At 43.9% G+C, this 20277-nt stretch overlaps 1 protein-coding gene across 7 annotated transcripts in view; it reads right to left on the bottom strand.

Annotated features, from left to right (window-relative positions):
• Positions 1–20277, bottom strand: part of ESRRG (estrogen related receptor gamma) — a 444044-nt gene that overhangs the window by 127878 nt on the left and 295889 nt on the right. The window contains exons 1-2 of one of the 7 annotated variants that reach the window (XM_036453509.2): positions 5028–5033; positions 1438–1444 (exon numbers count right to left, since the gene is read on the bottom strand). The exons of the other annotated variants lie outside the window; for them this stretch is intronic. The gene's annotated coding sequence lies outside the window, so the exon portion shown is untranslated. Of the gene's footprint in view, positions 1–1437; positions 1445–5027; positions 5034–20277 lie in introns of those variants that run through there. 7 annotated transcript variants of the gene reach the window in all.

The raw sequence follows: 20277 nt of genomic DNA, 5'->3' as shown, positions 1-20277 counted from the left end.
TATGGGAATCCCACAGAGTAATGGTCACTCGCCAGAATTTGGGGGAGCAGCCAAATGAATGCAATTATCTCCTTCACTATAAATCCAGTCATGTTTGATCACTGCACAGATTTCATGCTCTCCTCCACACCCCTCCCCCACTGTTCTGTTACTCTAAAGTGAACAAAAATATGCCCTAGACAGGATAGCTCAGTGAAGAGAACATTGGCCTGCAGACTGACAGGTTTGGTTCCCAGTCAAGGGCACATATCTCTGTTGCAGACCATCCTAGTAGGGGAATGCACGGGAGGCAACCAACCGATGTGTCTCGCTCACATCAATGTTTCTCTCTCTCTCTATCTCCCCCTTTCCCTTCCACTCTCTCTAAAACTCAATGAAAAAATATCCTTGGGTGGGGATTTACAAAGACAAAAATAATAATAAAGTGAACAAAAATATAGAATTTTCTATCAGGAAATGTTTACTATCCCAAGAAGACCATCTCAAGAGCAAGCATTTGCCTATATATATATATCTCGCACCTTGGACATTGCATTCTGCAGGATGAGGACATAAGAATAGCACATAGGAGAGAGAAGCCCCCCCCCCAAAGACCTTGATTGCTGCCTACCCACTTATGTTGTCCTTTCACAAGAACCAGAAGGAAGAACAGCCCCCTCACCAGCCTGCATGGTGCCCGCTCCCCCTGCATCTGCGGCCTGTGCCGTCACTGCTAACGAGCGCTGTAATTAATAGCTCGCTCTCCTGGCTCCCCGCAAGCACTCGGGGCAAAGCACTTTTCCTCGAGTCAACGTTTGAAAGAAAGCGGGTCGGCGCTGACTTACAACAGCCCTGCAAATCCCTTTTAATTTAGAGTGCTTACCCCACCACACTCCACTCATTACCTTATAATTACTGGACTCTTCGCACATACATTACGATCTGAGACCAGAGTTGGAAGTTATTAGGGTATTAAAACATGGCTGTTCCCTCTCCTCTCTCCGGCTCTGAATTTCTCACAGCTATGACAATTAACTCTTTCAAAACTGCCCGCCAACACCAAGTCTTTTTTTTTTTTTTTTAACTATATTTTTATTGATTTCAGAGAGGAAGGGAGAGGGAGAGAGAGACAGAAACATCAATGAAGAGAGAGAATCATTGATTGGCTGCTTCCTCCACACAACCCAGGCATGTGCCCTGAATAGGAATCAAAATGTAACCTCCTGGTTCATGGGTGGATGCTCAACCACTGAGCCAAACCAGCTGGGCTTAATGTATTACTTTAATTTTAATTATTTTAAGTGGTCCATGGTTCTTTTCAGACATGAACAACCTCCTGCATGTACATCTTTTGCCCAATTAAAATCATAATAGCCACATTGCCATGTATCAAGTGCTTGTAAGGTGCCAGGCACTAGCTGAGCACTTCACAAAACAGAACCAGATTTAACCCCCAACCTCAGGTCTGACTCCAAAGCCCAGGGCAGCCATGTCTGATGCCAACAGACATTTTAAAGGTGTGGACTGATTTCTTAAAAATGGAAAGCTATTCCATCCTCAGCTCAACCATGAGCAAAAAGGGGCTGTAGGAGACAGCACACTGGCTTGGGGGGCGGGGGGAGGGTAGTCCCTGTTCGGCCCCCTCTCCAGGGTGGTAGCGAGGCCTAAACAAAATCTCTAAGAGAGCACAGCTGACTCCTAATGACTCCTTAGCTCATTACACTGAACACTTCCTCGGCACCATTACATTATCCGCGAGAACCACAGCGGGTCTTAATTCTCTCCCTCTCTGTCTCGGAGATTCTATAGCTCTATTATTCAAGCCTGAAATATTCACAACTATCTATAAATTCAATTGTCAGCCGGTGGATTTTATTCTAGACTTCACTTCAATCTAAAATTAGAGGCACTAAAATTCGCATTAACTCTAAGAGGAATGTAGTGAATAAGACTTTATTTCAAAAGAACACCTTTTTGTCAGAAAGAGCCATTTTCAAGATGATGGCTTTATCTGCAGCCAAAGAGAATAAGCCCAATTCCACATTGTGCTGTTAACGCAGAAATTCCAGGTCACATTGGATTAATAAAAGCCTGAATTTAGTTAAGAATTACGCATAGAAATTGCGTGCTGAAAACTGTGGGAAATATTTATTTTAAAGCCTTAGTATAGTTGCTTTTATTTTAAGAGAAATGATGAGCCCTGGTCGGGTACTTTAGTTCGTTAGAGCATCATCCCAATATACCAAGGTTGTGGGTTCGATCCCTGGTCAGGGCACGTACGAGAATCAAACCAATAAATATATAAATAAGTGGCACAACAGATGGATGTTTCTTTCTCTCTCAGATCAATTTTTAAAAATAAAATGATGAATAGCACAAGGGAATAAGACCGATTTTCTTAAAACCTTCTCTGAGCAAATACCCTGAAATCAAACCAGGGGGGGAAATAATGTTAAAAAAAAAAGCAACAGCAAATGTTTAGTTTCTGTATAAGAAACTATGTTTGAGGGGTTTAAAAGCCTTCTCAAGACCAGGGAAATAAATGTCAGTGCTTTGAAAAGCATTTTCAGCAATTTGAGCTAAGTCACAAATAATTCTGATTTCCATGTTTCATCCTAGAAACTCATTGCCTAGCCCTGCTTAAGGGTCCAAAAAGGTAAATTTTATATTTGGTGTTAGACACTAAAAATTAGGCAAATAAAGCTTCTTGGTGCTGGACCACATGAATGTGTAATTTTTGAAAATTAATGGTGTATCTATGTGTGCCTGTATAGAGAGAAAGAAAGAATAAGAATCAAAGATAAGCTGTAAGTGAATATTCAATTTATATTATAATCATCAAGCAAGCTTAATTGTTTTCAGAGCCTAGTTAGATCCAGGTAAATGTGTGATTTTGAGTGAATTACAGTGAATTCACTCAAAATGTGTTTTGGGGTCCCATTATTTCCCACATGGAACTTAAGCATAGCCAATATTTTAATTGTCAAATGCTGGAATATTCCACTGGCTTATATATTATCCCAGTCATCAAAATATAAATCCTTCACAAACAGCTATATTTCACATAAAATTCAAATTTATTTGCTACTTTTGTTCCCAACGTAAAAAATGGTGCATAAAATTCTCTTAAGAAACGTATATACAGGCCTTCTTTGGTCCTCCTGATTGTAACAGGAGGCAAAGATTTTTGAAACTTTTACTAAATCAGGGACAGACACCTGAATAGACTCAATGAATGACAACTAAACAAGTCACTCTTTTTTTTCTCTTTCTTGTCACCCTTAAGGGCTAAAAAAGGTACCTATCCTTATAAATTCCAAACACACTGTCAGTTTATATTCAAAAATTGTATTCAAGTTTATAAATACAAAAAGAGAAAGGGGAGAGAGAGAGGGAGGGAGGGACGGAGAGAGAGAGAGAGAGGAGTGGGAGGAGGGAGAGAGATAAATAGGGTCCTTAGCACCCTCACTGAGTTATAGAATACCAGAAGGGTACAGATTCCACACCTAATCACTAGGCTTATCTATTCACAGTGGGAATGAATCTAGGAGCATTGGATTCAGAATCTTCCATTTTACCTTCTGAAATCGCCAGATTAATGATTTAAGTAATTGTGTTTTAAGTAACAATAAATCTTGAATTAATTAATTCATTTGTTTTCTTTTCATGTTTTTTTTTTTTGGGGGGGGGGGAGGATGGGGGGCAGGTAATTCCCCAAGACTGAGGAGCGAGGCCCACGCTACAGAGCCCAGGACCTGGCAGCCCGAGTTACAACTTCCATCAGCTACTTTGCAAGAGCTTTCAACTAATGGCCCTCCAAAGTGGCAAAGCGTGACTCGCTCTGGAACAAAATGGGCAGCGGCTGCTATTGTCAGAGCGGCGACGGCGAAGGAAGGGGACGCAGGCGCATGAAGTGCCGTGTCAGGCAGCCAGTGTGCAGCGTGTGATTTGAGCAAACATGACTACTTTGCGGAGACAGGGTGTCATTATGGCATCACAGTAATACGCTGCTTTGACAACTGTCGGCTCCAACATATCATCATTGCATTAAGGTACACTGGCTTAGTTGGGGAAGGGAGAGAAAGGATTTTTTCTTTTAATAAGAAATTTCTGAGCGTCTGCCTGGTTAACCTAACAGAAGGAGATCATTAGTTGTAAAGAAAGAATTGTAAATCCAAACCCACACACTCAGAAAGACTGAAACACACATGTACATGTATGTATAAACACTTGGGTATAATTTTAGGCCTTTTTATTTTTTGTTAATCCTCACCAGAGTATATTTTTCTATTGATTTTTAGAGAGAGTGGAAGGGAGAGGAGACACACACACAGAGAAACATTGATGTGAGAGCGACACATCCATTGGCTCTCCCATACAAGCTCCAACCAGGCTCAGGGATGGAGTCTGCAACTGAAGAATGTGCCTTTGACCGGAAATGAACTCAGGACCCGTCAGTCTGCAGGCCGATACTCTATCCACTGAGCCAAACCAGCGAGGACAATTTTATGCCTTTGAAAATGAATGTTGAGGTCCATCTATTGAAACAGATTTCTACAGAACAGGATGCATCTGATTCTTTGAACAACTAACTTGTGCCTATAGTCTTAAAGGCTCTTTCCCACGACTCTATCACAAAGAAGAGGAAGCTGGTGCTTAAGTTGCTGACAAGAGAGGTACCTAAGCCATCTGGGGACAAGGGACCAGCTCCGTAAAATGACAACCCAGAGCTGTACTACACCAAAAAGGGACATTTTTGATGAATACACAACAGACAGACTGGCAACTCATTTCTGGCCAGTCCTTGAAAGGAAGACACACCCACCATAAATGCAGAGTTTGCAGTTGTCAGTGTGCACAATACAGAGTTTCTTCTTGCATTATTATTTAATAACTAGAGGCCCGGTGCACGAAATTCATGCAATGGGCTTGGCTGCAGCAGCTTGCCTAAGCCCTTGCAGTCCAGGCTTCGTCCAGAAGGAGATCTGGACTAATTAGCATATTACATTTCTATTATTAGAGATTACTGTGTTATTTTCCATGTCAACCTACTTTTGCCTCACCCTCCATAATTTCATCCTTAATGACAGCAGAGAATGATCCCTCCTAGACCCCAACTGCTTTTTGGGTTCTGGAGTTGAGTGATCTTTTCTCTCTTAATCAATTTTGTTATGACCTTAAGTTGATCAACTGTCCTGGGTTTAGTCACTAACAACCCGGGTCCTGAGAACCGGTCAGTTTTAGGCAAACCAGGATGGTTGGCTATTTCATCCAACACATAGAGAGATCTATGGAGGCATCTGACCCCACCCTTAGCATTATATCTGAAACAAAGGAGGAAAATGGAGAATATTCATTTTCAGCAAGGAAAGCCCAGAATGAGAGCATGAGAAACACACCAATAAGGCCCTGCATCCTAACAAGACTGGGGGCATGATAAGCATGTAGGTCTTAGAAAGTCCCCGTGGAGACATTTTACTACACCCCATGCTCCAAGGCCACTGCTGATCGCCTTGTGAAGCTACCCAGACTAATTTATCTTTTAAAAATATGTTTTTATTGATTTCTAGAGAGAGAGGAAGGGACGGGGAGAGAGAGAAACATCAATGTTGAGAATCACCGATCAGCTGCCTCCTGCACAATCCCTATTGGGGATCAAGCCTGCAACCTGACTAGACCTGTGGCCTGACCAGGAATCAAACCTTGACCTCCTGGTTCCTGGATTGATGCTCAACCACTGAGCAACACCAGCCAGGCCTTCCAGACTCTTTTAGCTATAGAAAACTGTGGTTGCTGCCATTTGTGTGGCCAGGTGAATCCTGATGCTTCCTGGTTGGTAAACATTAATAACGAGGGCGGGGGAAAAAGTCCTGGGATATCACACTGTGTCTTTGTACGTGATAAAGCTTGACAGTGTCTGTCTTCAAGGATTTGATCTGAGGCACAGGTGCTTTGCGGTATCGTTTATCCCCCACTTGTTTTCCTGGACCCATTTCAATCTGAGAGGGAGTATCTCTTGTTTATCTCTTAAATACAGTAAGTGAGCCGCCGCTGGATCAATGAAACTATTAAATGCATAATAATGCCGGGTAATCGCATACATGATGTTTTCCGTAATTAACTGCCCAGACATTCCTTTACTGTAATGAGCACTCGGGTAGTATAGAGCAGCTATACCTCTATAAAATATACACAGTTTATAGGCACTGTGATTCTGCTCAAAACCCCTGCTAATCATCCACATCGCATCGGCTCTGAAGAGGAGCACTCTCCTCCACGGCCAAGTTCAAATCAATTCTTATGACATTACTTTATAACTAACATGATATTTAACTGATGGTGGCCATTAGCTATTATACAGATTGCACTCAAGGACTGTAACAGTAGGGGGAAAATACCATTTGGTTTAAACAAACTTCTGCCATGTAATCAATATTATTGAAGTGAATTAAGTGTGTTCTAACAAGTGTGTGTATTTGCCCTAATGCAACTTAATTAACTATATCCTCACAAGTGCCCAGCCCCGTGACGCCAGTGGATGTTAGAGGAAAATGTCAAGAAGTGCCTCCTCAGGCCCAGCTGGTGTGGCTCAGTGATTGAACACATCTCCCCATGAACCATAAGGTCATGGTTTGATTCCAGGGCAGGGCGCATGCCCAGGTTGCAGGCTCCATCTCCAGGGTGGAGCGTGCAGCCGATGACCAATGGTTCTCTCTTATCATTGATGTTTCTCTCTCTCTCCCCCCCTCTCCCTTCCTCTCTGAGATCAATAAAAATTTATTTTTTTTAAAGTGTCTAGTCAGCTGAAACCAGTTTGGCTCAGTGGATAGAGCGTCGGCCTGCAGACTGAAGGGTCCCGGGTTCGATTCCGGTCAAGGACACGTACCTTGGTTGTGAGCACATCCCCAGTGGGGGGGGGGGGGGGTGTGCAGGAGGCAGCTGAGCTATGTTTCTCTCTCATTGATGTTTCTAACTATCTAACCTTCTCCCTTCCTCTCAATCAATAAAAAATCAATAAAAATATATTATATAAAAAAAGTGTCTATAGTCAGAAACTCAGCAGCACAACAGATGGAAAACAAGCATTTTAGCTCTGAGACCTAAGAGCAATCCTTTCCTTATACAAGCTACTCTCTTGGGACCACAGAAGGCCTTTGGAATAGTGGGCCCTAGGGCAAATGACTTGGGTAGTGCCTCAATGTGGGGGGAGTCACTACTCCCAGGGCGGGGTGACATGGCCCTGGGCCCCAGGTGGGGATCCCTGTTGAAAAAGAGGGTGAGTGTGGGGTAGAAACTACAGGGGATAAATCATCAAAACGAAGCTCCCAGTCTAGGCCGAGTGTAACCTTTATTCCGTCATGGAGATTTACTATGCCCTGAGCAGCCCTCCTCGGCAGTCAGCTTTCTGCAGGAAAGCACTAGTCTCCTACTTCCACAAATCTCCAGTCTTTCAAACAGAAATATGGATCAATAAAGTTTGCTTGTGTTCAGACAATTCGGTGTTCAAGCAGTCAAGGAGCACCCGGAAGGGAGAAAGCCAGCAGGCCAGGAGGGGACTGACAGCTCAATGAAGACCTACCCGTCATCTCCTGGGAGGAGACATAAACAGACAGCCAACTCAGAGGAAGTCTGTGCCCTGATCTTTCGGAATCACAATGGAGCACAGATGCCTTATACACACTCTCCGTGATGGAGTTCACAAATCAAATCCAGGTCAATGTGAGCCCGAGCTGCCTGCACCCCCTTCCCCCTTCTGTTTGCTACAGGGGAGCAGGAAATAAGAGAGCGCTATCAGATCTTGATGTGAAGATATGGAGATCCGAGTAGCGATGTCACCGTCTACTCATTAAGAAAATGTTTTGCCAAAGCAATTACAATGACCAGGAAGCCAGCTGCTTCGATCAAGACAGGCCAGGGCACTTGGAGTGGAACTTGAAAATGTGCCCTGGAACTGACGGAGACGCAGTGGTGAGAAAATCTCAGTGCTGAGAAGGGGTTCTTCTTGAAATGGAGGTTGCTCCAAGCACACAGGGACGTCTCTCTTGTGGGGGGAGTCACAGTGCACACAGATTAGAATCCACACCTCAGCCTGTCGGACAGCGTTCGCACTGTATTTATACTTCGGACTTAAGAGCTGAGTCTGCACTAGTTCACATCTGGATGCAAGCACAGCTGGTCTGGGCCCAAGAGCAGAGGTTACGATTATATTATCTGGCTATCTGGGGCCTTTCAGCGAAGTAGAAGTTGAAGTTGGGGAGGGATTAATCCTAAAACTTGATCTCTTTTTCTAAACATTGCAATGAGCTACATGAGCCACCATTTGCAGGTCAAGAAAGCAATCTCTCTCTCTCTCTCTCTCTCTCTCTCTCTCTCTCTCTCTCTCTCTCTCTCTCACACACACACACACACACACACACACACACACACACACAAATTCAAGCCATGGAAATGACGAAAGCTCTGCTCTGTGGCTGATGGGGTTTTGTAAGGATTATTCAGCAGTGACACACACCCAGTGAAACCAATGGAAGCCACCAACAATTTCGGATCAGAAACAGTTGCTGGCCGTTCGTCATTCAAAGGTCCCCAAACAAACATGCAGGGAAATGTCTGATCTTCTCTGCAGTTTTGAGAAAGTGATGAAAGAGGAAGTAAGCACTGCACCAGAGTTCCCACAGCTCACCTGTCTTTTCTTCTCCCTTTCCCGGGAGGCGGGGTTGTGAGCAGCGCGGGATGGAGTAGCAGACGTGGGCCAGCTCCGGACCCCACACTGTGGCCCGGAGACCAGTCATGGAGCCACTCTGACCCTCGGTGTCCTCATCTGGACAGTGAGAGGGTTCGCCTACATGGTTTCTAAAGTCACTTCCTGCCGTTTTTAAAAAGCTGTATTTTTACTCAAATGAAGACCCCACCTGCCTGTGGTTTAGATTAGACCAGAGACCAGGGGCTGTGGCATTAAGTCCCACACCCCAAGCTACCATTTCCTTAGGGGTTACTGCACTCAGCAGCCATTTGGGACCACGGCAGTGCGGTAGTGTGTGCCTGTGTGTCTATGCATGTCTGTGTGCATGTGTGTATGTCTGTGTGCATGTGCCTGCATATGAGTGTGTGCTTGAGTGTCTGTTTGCATGTGTGTGCGCATGCATGCACACGTGCCTACATGCATGTGTATCTGTATGCATTGTGCATGTGCCAGTGTGCATGCATGCCTGTATGCCTATATGCATGTGTGTATGTGTCTGTATGTATGTGTGTGCATACATGTCAGTGTGCATACATGTGGTGGTATGTGCCTGTGTATGTGTGAACTACAGGAACATGAATAATTCCAGAAACAAGTTGCTACATGGTAGTGAGACTGCAGCAAACACGCCGAGCTGAGGAATCCTCCCCAGTGGGCTGCAGACGGACAAACAGAGCAGGGATCACGCGTAGGGAGTGAGGGAGCAGGCCCATTGGTGTTTCCTAGAAATGGCTCTCCTTTCGCTCATTACGTGGCTTTGGTGGGAGGCGTTGGCGGGGAGGGCAATTCCCTGCAATCAGTGTTTAAGTGAATGTTTGTGCCCGCGCGTGACACCACGCTGTCAGCGAGCAGTGGGGAGCCCGCGAGTTGTTACATTTGATTTGAGTGCCAGTAGGAGGCCTCATTTCTACCAACTGTTCATGGCTGGCTCAAAGAATCCTCTCTTCGTTGCTGGAGTGATTTCCTCCTCTCTTCTACTTCCTTTTCCTTGAGATGTCGGGAGCCCAAACGCCACGTGGGCTGGTAAAGAGGAGGCCTGGGTTCTGGTCTCTGGGCTTCTCCGACAGAAGGGCCTGGACATAACGGGCCAGGCAGCTTGTTCTCCTCTCTCCCTCGGAGTCTCCGCATCTGAACTCTGATTTCCTAAATCATCCCAAGGTCAAGGCAGACACACATAGGCCCTGCCACGCTGTGCTCCCATCTCTCTCCTGGGCGGGACTTATTTTAGCTGATGGAGCAGATATTTCTATAGTCTTTATTATAAATAAATAAAAAAGTGTTGCCCCTCTTTTTATTTTATTTTTTTAATACAATCCCTGCTTCTGACACCTTTAAAATTCACACTGATGGGTCATTTTATGGCAGGCCATGCAAGTCCTCCTTAAAGATGATGTGGGCATTCAGGATTCGCAGAGTGCCTCTGACAACACCTTCTGGTAACGAAAAAGCATCTTTAGAAACCAGAGTGCAGGGGGCAAAAGCAGGAGAAACCCCTGAGAGATATGACAAAGATTCAGGCTGAATGGAAAAGTAATTAAAACCAAAGAGCTAATGCTGTCGTTAAGCACAAATTTCATCGGGGCGTTGGGGGGCAGGGGGAGGTTGTAGGTGACTCCACTTTTCCAAATATGACAAGTGCTGCGTGAAAATGAAATGGAAGCAGGTCTCGGGGAGTGGGGCAGGGAAGCCGTGTCTTTAACCAGATCAAATTCTCGAAATTGGCTGTCAGGACGGCGCGGTGGTGATTTATACCCGTCTATCAAGTGCTCGGACGGGAGAGACGGAGGGCGAGAGGCAGGCTGCTGTCGCTTCCATTCGCAAAGAATCTTTAATTTCCCCCCCGCGCCATCTGCTACCAAATCTAATTCACATTCCCCCTTAATCTGGTTTAGTTCCGTAATACTAATTCTCCCCCAACCCCGGGAACCCGAACCACCCAAGCAAATAAATAAATAAGCAAACCAGCAACGACCCAAACAAAACCCACGCAGGCTGTGATCCTCGGTCAGTGAGGAATTGCCTATCACGGAGTGAAGGTGGTAAGATGCTGGTGACCTGAGTGATGCCGGGCCTTCTTTATTAAAATGTATTCCTGGTAAAGGGATTTATTTTCCGCTAACACAGAGATATGACATTATTCGCATTTGGGGTAAAAAAAAAAAAATGCTGATAGAAAAGTAGGCCAGGGACATAAAAGCGGAGGTTGTCATAAAATCCAATTGTTGTCAAGTTTAGTCACTTTTCAGAACCAGCTGTAAAATCACTTTGTCATGGTTTTCACATAGAGAAAGCCTGTGATTGTAATTTTGTTCAGGAAATTCAAGAGGGAGATGTATATATTCAGAGCGGGGGTCGGGGGCACAGGTTGGGGGGGGGGAAGGAATGTAGGAGAAATGGGAATGGGGAAAAATGTAATTTAAAATAAAGATATGTGCCCTAGCTGATATGGCTCAGTGGATAGAGCACAGGCCTGCTGACTGAAGGGTCCTGGATTTGATTGCGGTCAAGGGTATGTACCTTGGTTGCAGGCCTAACCCTAACCCAAACCCCAGCCTGAGCCCCATGAGCTGGCTAGCTTGCATTCATGAGTTCTTATTTCTGCAGTCTCTCCTGACACCCCACTTCTCCTTCATGTTCCCATAATTCCAAGAGCCTGTTTCTACACTGGCACTTAACACGCTGCTTTTATTTTTTACTTTTAATTTAATTTTATAGCTGAGGAAACAGAACTGGGATAGAGCCAGAATGTGCACCTGAACTTTCTGTATCTAAAATCTGTACTCTTAACTACAAAATAGTAACAATACTTTATACCGGCCAACCAAATATGTCAACTGTAACCACTAACACTTCGCTCTTCTCAAAGTTCTGATTTTCATAAACATCTGCATACTCAGTAAGTGCCATGATGGATCTGTGATGACGAATTGAACCCATGACGACAAAACTGGGACCAAAATCAAACAAAAGAGGAATGAAAAGTAGCTCAGACCCTAGTAGTGACCAAGAACAAAGAATAATTGTGCTGAAGTCAAAATTGTGGCGTAAGTTAGAAAATACCAGATGGTTTATATCATAAAAAGACTAAATGGTGGTTCCTGTTTGGTTGGTACAGGGTTATAGCATATGGAAGGGGAAACTGACTTATTTCACGGTATCTGAGATGAAGAAGTTATGTCAACTGTTTGTATCAGAACATGAAATGCATGAATCCATCTATCTTTGGTGAGTAGTTACTATGTGCAAAGAGCAATGCTGGCTCTGAAGAATAACAAAGTCTTTGTCCAAGGGGAAGGTGGTGAGTTTTACAGAAGGTCAGCATATCCATGCTAAGAATTAAGGTTCTGTGAAAGTTACGTAACACACTTATAAGGTGTGAGTCCTCCATCAGATTCCCTGGGGGTAACAATTAATGTAACATAGGTCTATGAGGAGGAGGGGAATAGGAGGAGAAGGAATGTAGCTAGAGATAACTTCCCAGACTGCCTACCTACTATTCAACCATCTCAGTCACTGACCAAGGAGAACAAGACAAGACAGTGTGAATAAACCTAGCTAGCACCACTTCTGGGGGGGGAGGTGACCCCTATGGAGAGAGCCCTCATCTTCATGAAAGAACCACGGGAAACTCTATGGAGTCCCTTCAACAAGGAAAGTATTGGTTCCCACAGTTCCCAGCCTCAGAAGCTGCCGGGCACACACTCAGGCCCCAAGTCCCTGCCTCCTCCCCTTGCCATGATGGCGAGGATCGCCCAGGAAGTTCATCTGTCCATTTTCCAGAAGGCCAACGGGGCAGGGCTGCTTGTTGGTGTCATCCAAAGTGTAGGTGGGAACATTGAGGGGAAGATGACTCTTGAGCCACTTGGCCAATGTCAATGTAGCAAACTGCTTAGATACATGAGATTCTGAGCCTCCTCTCAGAGCATACATGTGGTCATGCAAACTCCACGCCCACCACTGAGCCTGTGTGTTTACTGGACAACCACAAATGTCACAGTAAGTGATGGTCAGTAGGCATGAACTTTACCAATAAGGAAACTAAGGTTTATAGAGAGAAATAAATGTGGGAGAGGGTAGGTCAGAGAAAGAAATGGGCAATGGGAGAAGAAGTTTGGTTTGATCACTCCAGAAAATTCTACACATGAGCTGGAATAATGCCTCTCTCCCAGGCCTCATGAACCAAAGATTCAGTGATTATAGGAATTGAGGCTTAGAAAAAATAGGTCCCTTGAGTAACGGTCACTCTTCTCCTAGCCTTCCCAACATGTACCTATTTCTCTCCACTCTCTAAAATTCAGCTGACAGATTAGAAGCCCAGATAATAAAACTGATGGATGCTGGGAACTTCATTCATTCATCCATCATTCTATCCATGGAAGCGCATGAAGCCTAGGGCTGCATCCTGAGGCCACAGCCAGCACACAGATAAGGTCATCTGCTCACATACCTGCAGCGATGTATCAAACACACAGCCAGATTGACACGGGGCGATCTACCAAAATTTCTGTCGCAAGAAAACAATGAATGACATTCCAGTAACGGCGTGTGATTGGCTGACTATACTGAGTATTGGGGGATGGTTACCCATATAGTTTTATTAAATATGAAAGCCAAAGATTTATGTGATGGGTGATAAGGGCATGAATGCTCCAAAAGTGAGGAAATATGGCAACAGTGTGCTGTACATCACCAACGGGATAATTATTTATCTAAAAAGTTGGCATTCTCCGACTTCCAACACTCAGTGTATGAAATTCATATATTCAAAGGAGACATCGTAATAACCTGCCGGCGCCGGTGATGGATATGTTTTTAATCCAAATGACCACAATCTTCAGTCTGCCTGTCATGGAGGACGGGGGAAAAATGGGGTTTTCCTTCCATAACTCTCCATGCTGAGAGAGGAGAAACCTGGGAGCGTGATAAGTGGCTCATTCCGATGGACAAATGGACATGGGGCTGGGAGCACGCGCGTGAATAAACGTCACCGTTCCTTAACGAATGCCATTGTCACTCGTTACCCCTAAAAAAAAATGGAGCAAGGGATGATTTCTGCCCCCTTCAGGTCTGCCAACCCAAGTTCCAACTGTCACAAAAGGTAGGAATTCTTCTCTATTACATGAGTCCATTTACAAATGACCCCTGCTGGAAAAGGTCAGGGGAAAGCTGCCATGGTATTTGTCTATGAGCTCAGACTTACTGTACACACACAGCAGGCACAGTAGATGCTATAGCCTCTTTATTGACCAGGACGACTCGTCTATGGATTTCCTCCTCCGAGGTTTAAAGGAATTCCTATTTCTCATTTACAGTCTATCAGAAAAGGTATATGACCTCTGTATTTTTTAATTTATATAAATCCAGCCAGTCAATCAGCCTGGGCTGAAATTTAATGGATGTATCCGTCATCTCTGGTCCAGGGAGAGAGACAGAGGTGCCAACACCTACCGGTCCATTTCTGTTTCTTATATTCCACCCCCTTCCCACCTTATTTTTCCTTAACTCATCAGCTCAGGTGCCTCTCAGCTTTGGAAGCCATTGTTCTGAAAGGGAGAAATCTGAGTAAAAATAAGCGAAGGAAATACAGGGAGACCCTCTGTCTATTTGGGTAGTGAAGGGATCTTCCCTTGCCCATCTAGGGGATGGCAATTTTCTTACATATTCAGCGCATTTACAGTAACAAGATGCTCCCCTGACAAATTAATCACTTTCCAAGCATTTTATCATATAAATAAAGTATCACCACAGGAGAGTAAGAGCAGTACCACCGGCTGATTTAACCTTCTTCAGGAAAACTGGCCTGAAACAGACAGGGGAATCTCTTCAAATATCTTTTATTTCTTAAAATCCTCATCCTAGGATATGTTTTATGAATTTTAGAGAGAGGATGAGAGAGAGAGAGAGAGAGAGAGAGAGAGTGTAACATGGATGTGAGCAACATTGATTGGTTGCCTCATGTACCCATCACAACCAGGGATCGAACCTGCAACCTAGGTACTTGGCCTGACCAGGAATCAAACCAGTTTTGGTGTATGGGAGGAAAAACTTAAATATACCTTTGTGAGCCATCTGTCCAGCGCCTCTTCAAGTATCTTCAACCTCACAGTCATCTGCTAGAATCCGCACTTCCTCCTCCACAGTTTTATTTCTACATTTCCTCTAATAATAAGTAAACATTCTATATGGCTATAATCTGGCCTCTCCCTAACTCTCTAGGCGGGAGAGAAAGGGGCAAGGGGCGAAGTTTCTGTCTTTCCTCGGCTTTTCCCTTAGCTAATTTCAGAGAGTGCATCGGCAGTTATTAGTAGGAAGCTGATAGGGAGTCACACACGCAGGAGACGGAGGTGCAATCCAAGCTTCCATGACTAATCCTTATTATGACTCACTGCGTCTTCAGAACTTGTTGGTTGAGGTAAGAAGCCAATTTGGCTTTGAGAAGTGAAGTCTCAGTTTTGTACTTTCCTTCCAGAGCTACTGACAACCTCGTTATTAAGAGCAAAGGAGAAGGGTGCAGGGAATAGTCACTGAGTGCCCACTCCCACCAAGCATTTTTGCATGCTATTTTATTAGTACATTAAACTTAGCATACTCAAAAGCAACCGCACGCATTTCTCTGGCTTTCAAACCCATAATCTATATCATTGTAAATGACATCCCAGAATAAAGTACAGTATTTTTAAAAAATGTTTTTATTAGTTAGAGAGAGAGAGAGAGAGAGGGAGAGAGAGAGAAACATCAATGATGATTGAGAATCACTCATCAGCTGCCTCCTGCACGCCCCCTACTGGGGATCAAGCCCACAACTTGGGTATGTGCCCTGACAGGGAATCAAACCATAACCTCCTGGTTTACAGGTTGACACTCAACCACTGACCCACACCAGTTGGGCAAAACCTAAGTTTTAAAAACAAGCACAGGGAGATGTGGTAGGCAAAAGCAATCTAAGGCAGTATGGAAGAAGCCTGCTTATTCTCACAAAGGTATATTTAAGTTTTTCCTGAAACATCTCATGACTTTGTACATTTATAAAGTCTCTAGACATCTCTGTGTGTTCCCTGATGTTGCCCATTGAATCTTGAGTCAACTCCTATTCTGATAGATAATCATGACCACCAACAAGTACCATGTGACTTCTGATGACTTTGCACAGTTGTTACCTGGTTCCTTCTTTGACCGTCAGGAATAGCCATTTAATCAGCAGCAAAGGGCATCCAAGGGGCTGGAGGAGATAGAGACCATTTCCCAGGAAAGGGTCATGGAAGAAGAGCAAGCAAAAATGCCGGGCTGGTTTGGCTCAGTGGATAGAGCATTAGCCTGCAGACTCAGGGGTCCCGGGTTCGATTGCAGTCAGGGGCATGTGCCTTGGTTGCTGGCACATCCCAGTGTGGGGTGTGCAGGAGGCAGCTGATTGATGTTTCTCTCTCACTTTCCCTTCCTCTCTGTAAAAAATCAATTAAAATATATATATTTTTTTAAATCCCTGACACTAATTCTGGGGAAATGCAACCTTTTGGCGGTGGGGGTGGCCGATATGGGGCTGGGGATTAGGACATGGGAGGTCACAGGAGGAAACAAGGAAGGGAAGCCAGCCAGGATGAGTGGTGGACTTGGCCTTGCCTAACTCTCCTGAACTTGATGCCCTTAAATGTTATGGAGTACCTCAGCTTAAGGCAAATAGCTCATTCTATTTGTTGTTGGAAAATGGTGTCAAATGCAGATACAAAGGAATCATGCCCAATGCATATTTGGAGAGAGCCTGGTGATAAATACGTTTTCTTGACCTAAAAGGCAATTTATTGGAACAAACAGGAAGTGGGTCACCGATTATAATTTGAATTAGGAATGATTCGTTCTCATGCCTGTTTGGCTCCAGATAGAGTTGCCTATTTTGGTGAAGGCTGGAGCTTTGCTAGCTCGAGAAAGCAAACCCATTAAATTTACTCTGCAACCCAGCTGAATCAAGTAGGGTGGCATAAACACACACCGAAGAATCCGGCCTATTCCAGAACTCAAATAGTCACAAACACCTGGGCTTGCCAGTGAAAACATAAACAGGTCATTTATCATGCCCAACATTACCCACTCACCTGTGTTAATCTGTTAAGTAAAAACAAGAGGAATGTATAAGGAATCATTCATTTATATGAAGCCAATATTCCCACCCCAACACTGTATCATCCTCTCATTGAATCCCGGGAAAGAGAACGGGTCTGGAGACTGCCAATTCCATCTGTAATTCCAGGTCTGCATTTACAATTCAGAATCGTTTTTGCAGAAACTTAGAGTTCAATGGCAATGACAAGCTTGGAAACCTAGCTTCTTAGCTACAAAATGATACCAATAACACTATTAAAACCATTTTGTGTAAGCTTTCTATATTTCAATCAAGTGACTGTTTCAGTATGAGTGACTTGACTGGTTCACTATTTCTTCCAATATTTTGTTTTTCCATGAACCAGGTAATTCCTAGGGCTTTTGTACCTGTCCACGTGGTTTTTTTCTCTAGACCCGAAAACACACAATATCACATGCAGATTGCTCTGATGGAAGGTTTTCATTTCATATTTAGTATATATGATGCATATGCTGAATTCAGTAAGTTTTGCACATGGTAGCTATCTAAAATCTTTATTGCCTAGAGACATATACAAATACATTTCTGAATGTTTTCTATCTAAATAAAAAAAAAGGCCCCCAAGGATAAATCACAATTCACTAAAAAATCAAATGTGTTGTCTCCACCCCCCCCCAAAAAAAAATAAATAAAATAAAAATCAAATATTTCAGAAAGAACACGCAATGGTTTGACTCCTGCTAAATCAATGCCTAAATAGATGACATTTCATCAGTTTCACTTATGCCGGAAGTCCCCAAGGCTCCCTTCCCTGACGCTGGCCATATTTTAAGCGCAAAACAGGCTGAGCACTATCTACATCGAGATAAAACTCATTGGTGTGTAATCTGCACTATGATCTATATGTCTACGTCTATATGCAAATGAGGTGCCAGGGCACTTCCTAGTCTCCTGGAGCACCCAAGGGCTAACTAAGGGGGCAGGAAGGTCGTCCAGACCCTCCTCCTGCTCCTGGGCCCCAGCCCCTCTCTCTGTTTATTTATCCTGGCCACCTAGATCATTCACGCCGCCTGCTTCCCAGCCGGCATGGCCCTCACAGGAGCCTACAATGAGCTACTGCCGTCACCAGATGGACCCAGGCATGCAGCAGGTGGGGCAGATGGCAAGGCGCCCTGTCTGAGGCTGCTGGCTCCGGCAGGGGCTGCCTTTTGCACCAGGTACCTGATCATCATCCTGCACTGAGCGCCATGCAGTTTGGGAGTGGGGATGGGAGTGGGGGGAGGAAGTGGGGCGCTGGCAGATCCTTTACAGGCATAACTAGGGGACTCATAAACTACCAGCTCCTCACTCCCAGAAACCCCAATGCTTTAGGCTGTTGCTTTGTTAGTGGGTGTGTGTGTGTGTGTGTGTGTGTGTGTGTGTGTGCAAGATTAAGGTGAAGGTTTCCCAGAGCATTCTGGCATTATGTGGATACAAAAGGATGGATCCATTCCATTTTAACAACGCAACTCAGCTCAATAAAAAGAGAAGACAGGAGGATCCAAGGGGCACGATACCAGAACAGTCAGAAAGACCATGGGAGGAAAGTGTGTTTGCACAAGTAGTCTGAAAACGTGGGTGCGATGACTCAGCTGCTGACTGCCTGCAATGCTCTTACATAAAGGTACGCTGCCCTCTGCCTCTGAGGGGGGAGGAGAGAAATACTAGATTCTTCTAGCTTTCTGGGGTGGCAGGGAGCAGGAGCTGTCCTAAAGCAGAGGCAGCTCTATACCTCGTATCTGTCATTTCCAAAATGGGTGGCAGGCATTCCCTCAGCAAAGTTTGTGATTCTGTAGCATATAATAACCACAGCCACCGCACAGCATTGCACTGTCAGTTGAAATTGCAATTTTGCAACCATTTTGTGCCAACCTATCGGGAGACAATCACCCTGTAACATATGTAGCATCGATTTTAATCGAGCATAAACACTGGGCAGAAATTCTCCTGAGGGATCGCTGGCATATATTCCGACTGGCAAGGGTACCAGGATTCTAAACCTGCTATAAACGTAAATGGCGCTGATAATAAATACTGTTACCTAATCATTAAATTATGAAGTTCTAAAAATGCAAAAGGCACTCATTTTCATGGCCTGAAGCAAAAACAGTCAGTGTCGTCAAAATAAGTAAATGAATAAATGAAACGCTTTAATAAGAAAAAAGAAACTCGGGAGAGATGCTCTATACAGAGAGGGAGAGGCAGAGGGCTGATTTGGATGCTGTTTGGAGAAATGCTAGAGAGACAGAACCACTTTGAATTCTGTCTTCCAGTTTCTCGGGCAAACTGAATCCCAGGCTTTTGGGAACTCTAGCAGACAGTTTTTGCAGGAATGCTGGACAAAGGCAGTAGCTGGAGATTATCGCAAGATCAAGAGCAAGGTTTCCTACTAAGAACTATCTTCCAATAGTCATTTACATGGATGAGAATGAACTGACTAATCAGACCTTCCCTCACAGTCAAGCTGTAGACACCTAAGAGTTCAAACAAATCCTCTTTGCTTTCTCTACAATCTGGGATTTTTTTTTCTTACATGATGCTTTAAAGCATTTCCCCTTTCATTTCCAAGTAATTTAGAGCATTTTAAGGTATAAAGGCAACTCTGGTGATGAAATCTTTCAAGAGGTCCCCAGGAAGCAGTGGGGCCAGCTAAGACTTGACCCCCAACCCCTGTGGCAATAGTCAGACCCTGATATACGATTCTTACTTATGCTCATGATGCTCTGAAAAGCCAAAACCAGAAAATCAGGGTGGCAGCTTCAGTTTGCTCAACTTTCATGTCAAACCCACCCTGCCTAAATTCCTGAGATTTTTTTGCTGAATTGGACCCCAGTTTAAATCAGGGGCTCAGATACAAATGTCCCATTTTAAGTGTTTTTTTTTTTGTTTGTTTGTTTGTTTTTTAATATTGCATTCAAGATCATTTTGTCATTTATTGCAAGATCTTAGTGCCCAGGCAGATGCCTTCATGGATGAATAACTGTGAATGAATAACCAAGAAAATGCAGTTGAATGCACTAAATGAATGAATGATTTTAAAATATTGCAAAGGAATGCATGTAATCTTTCTGATGCAATAGAAGTGACTAGAAGCAACCAATTGGACACCCGAGAGTTGGTTATAAAAAGTGCACTCCAAAACTCAATTTAAATGAATATCTTCTAAATATCTTCTAAAAAAAAATCTTTGATTTCATTAGCTATCATTACTCTGCTTGTCCACAACATAATTAATGTACATAACTGGAGGCATTTAATAATACTGAACAGAGGGTCTGGGCATTTCTTAGGGAGAAATACATTATAAGGCAAATGGTAATAAATTAACATTTAAAGATTACATAACTGTGGATTTACTATATAATTTTTAAGAATTCATATTGATATATTTCATAATGACTTGGATATTCCCGGTGTATTTGGTGTATGTTAAGATTGCCAC

Source organism: Pipistrellus kuhlii, unplaced genomic scaffold (genome assembly GCF_014108245.1).
Source record: "Pipistrellus kuhlii isolate mPipKuh1 unplaced genomic scaffold, mPipKuh1.p scaffold_m20_p_25, whole genome shotgun sequence".
Taxonomy (NCBI): Eukaryota; Metazoa; Chordata; class Mammalia; order Chiroptera; family Vespertilionidae; genus Pipistrellus; species Pipistrellus kuhlii.
This window is presented reverse-complemented; position numbering and strand designations above follow the sequence as displayed.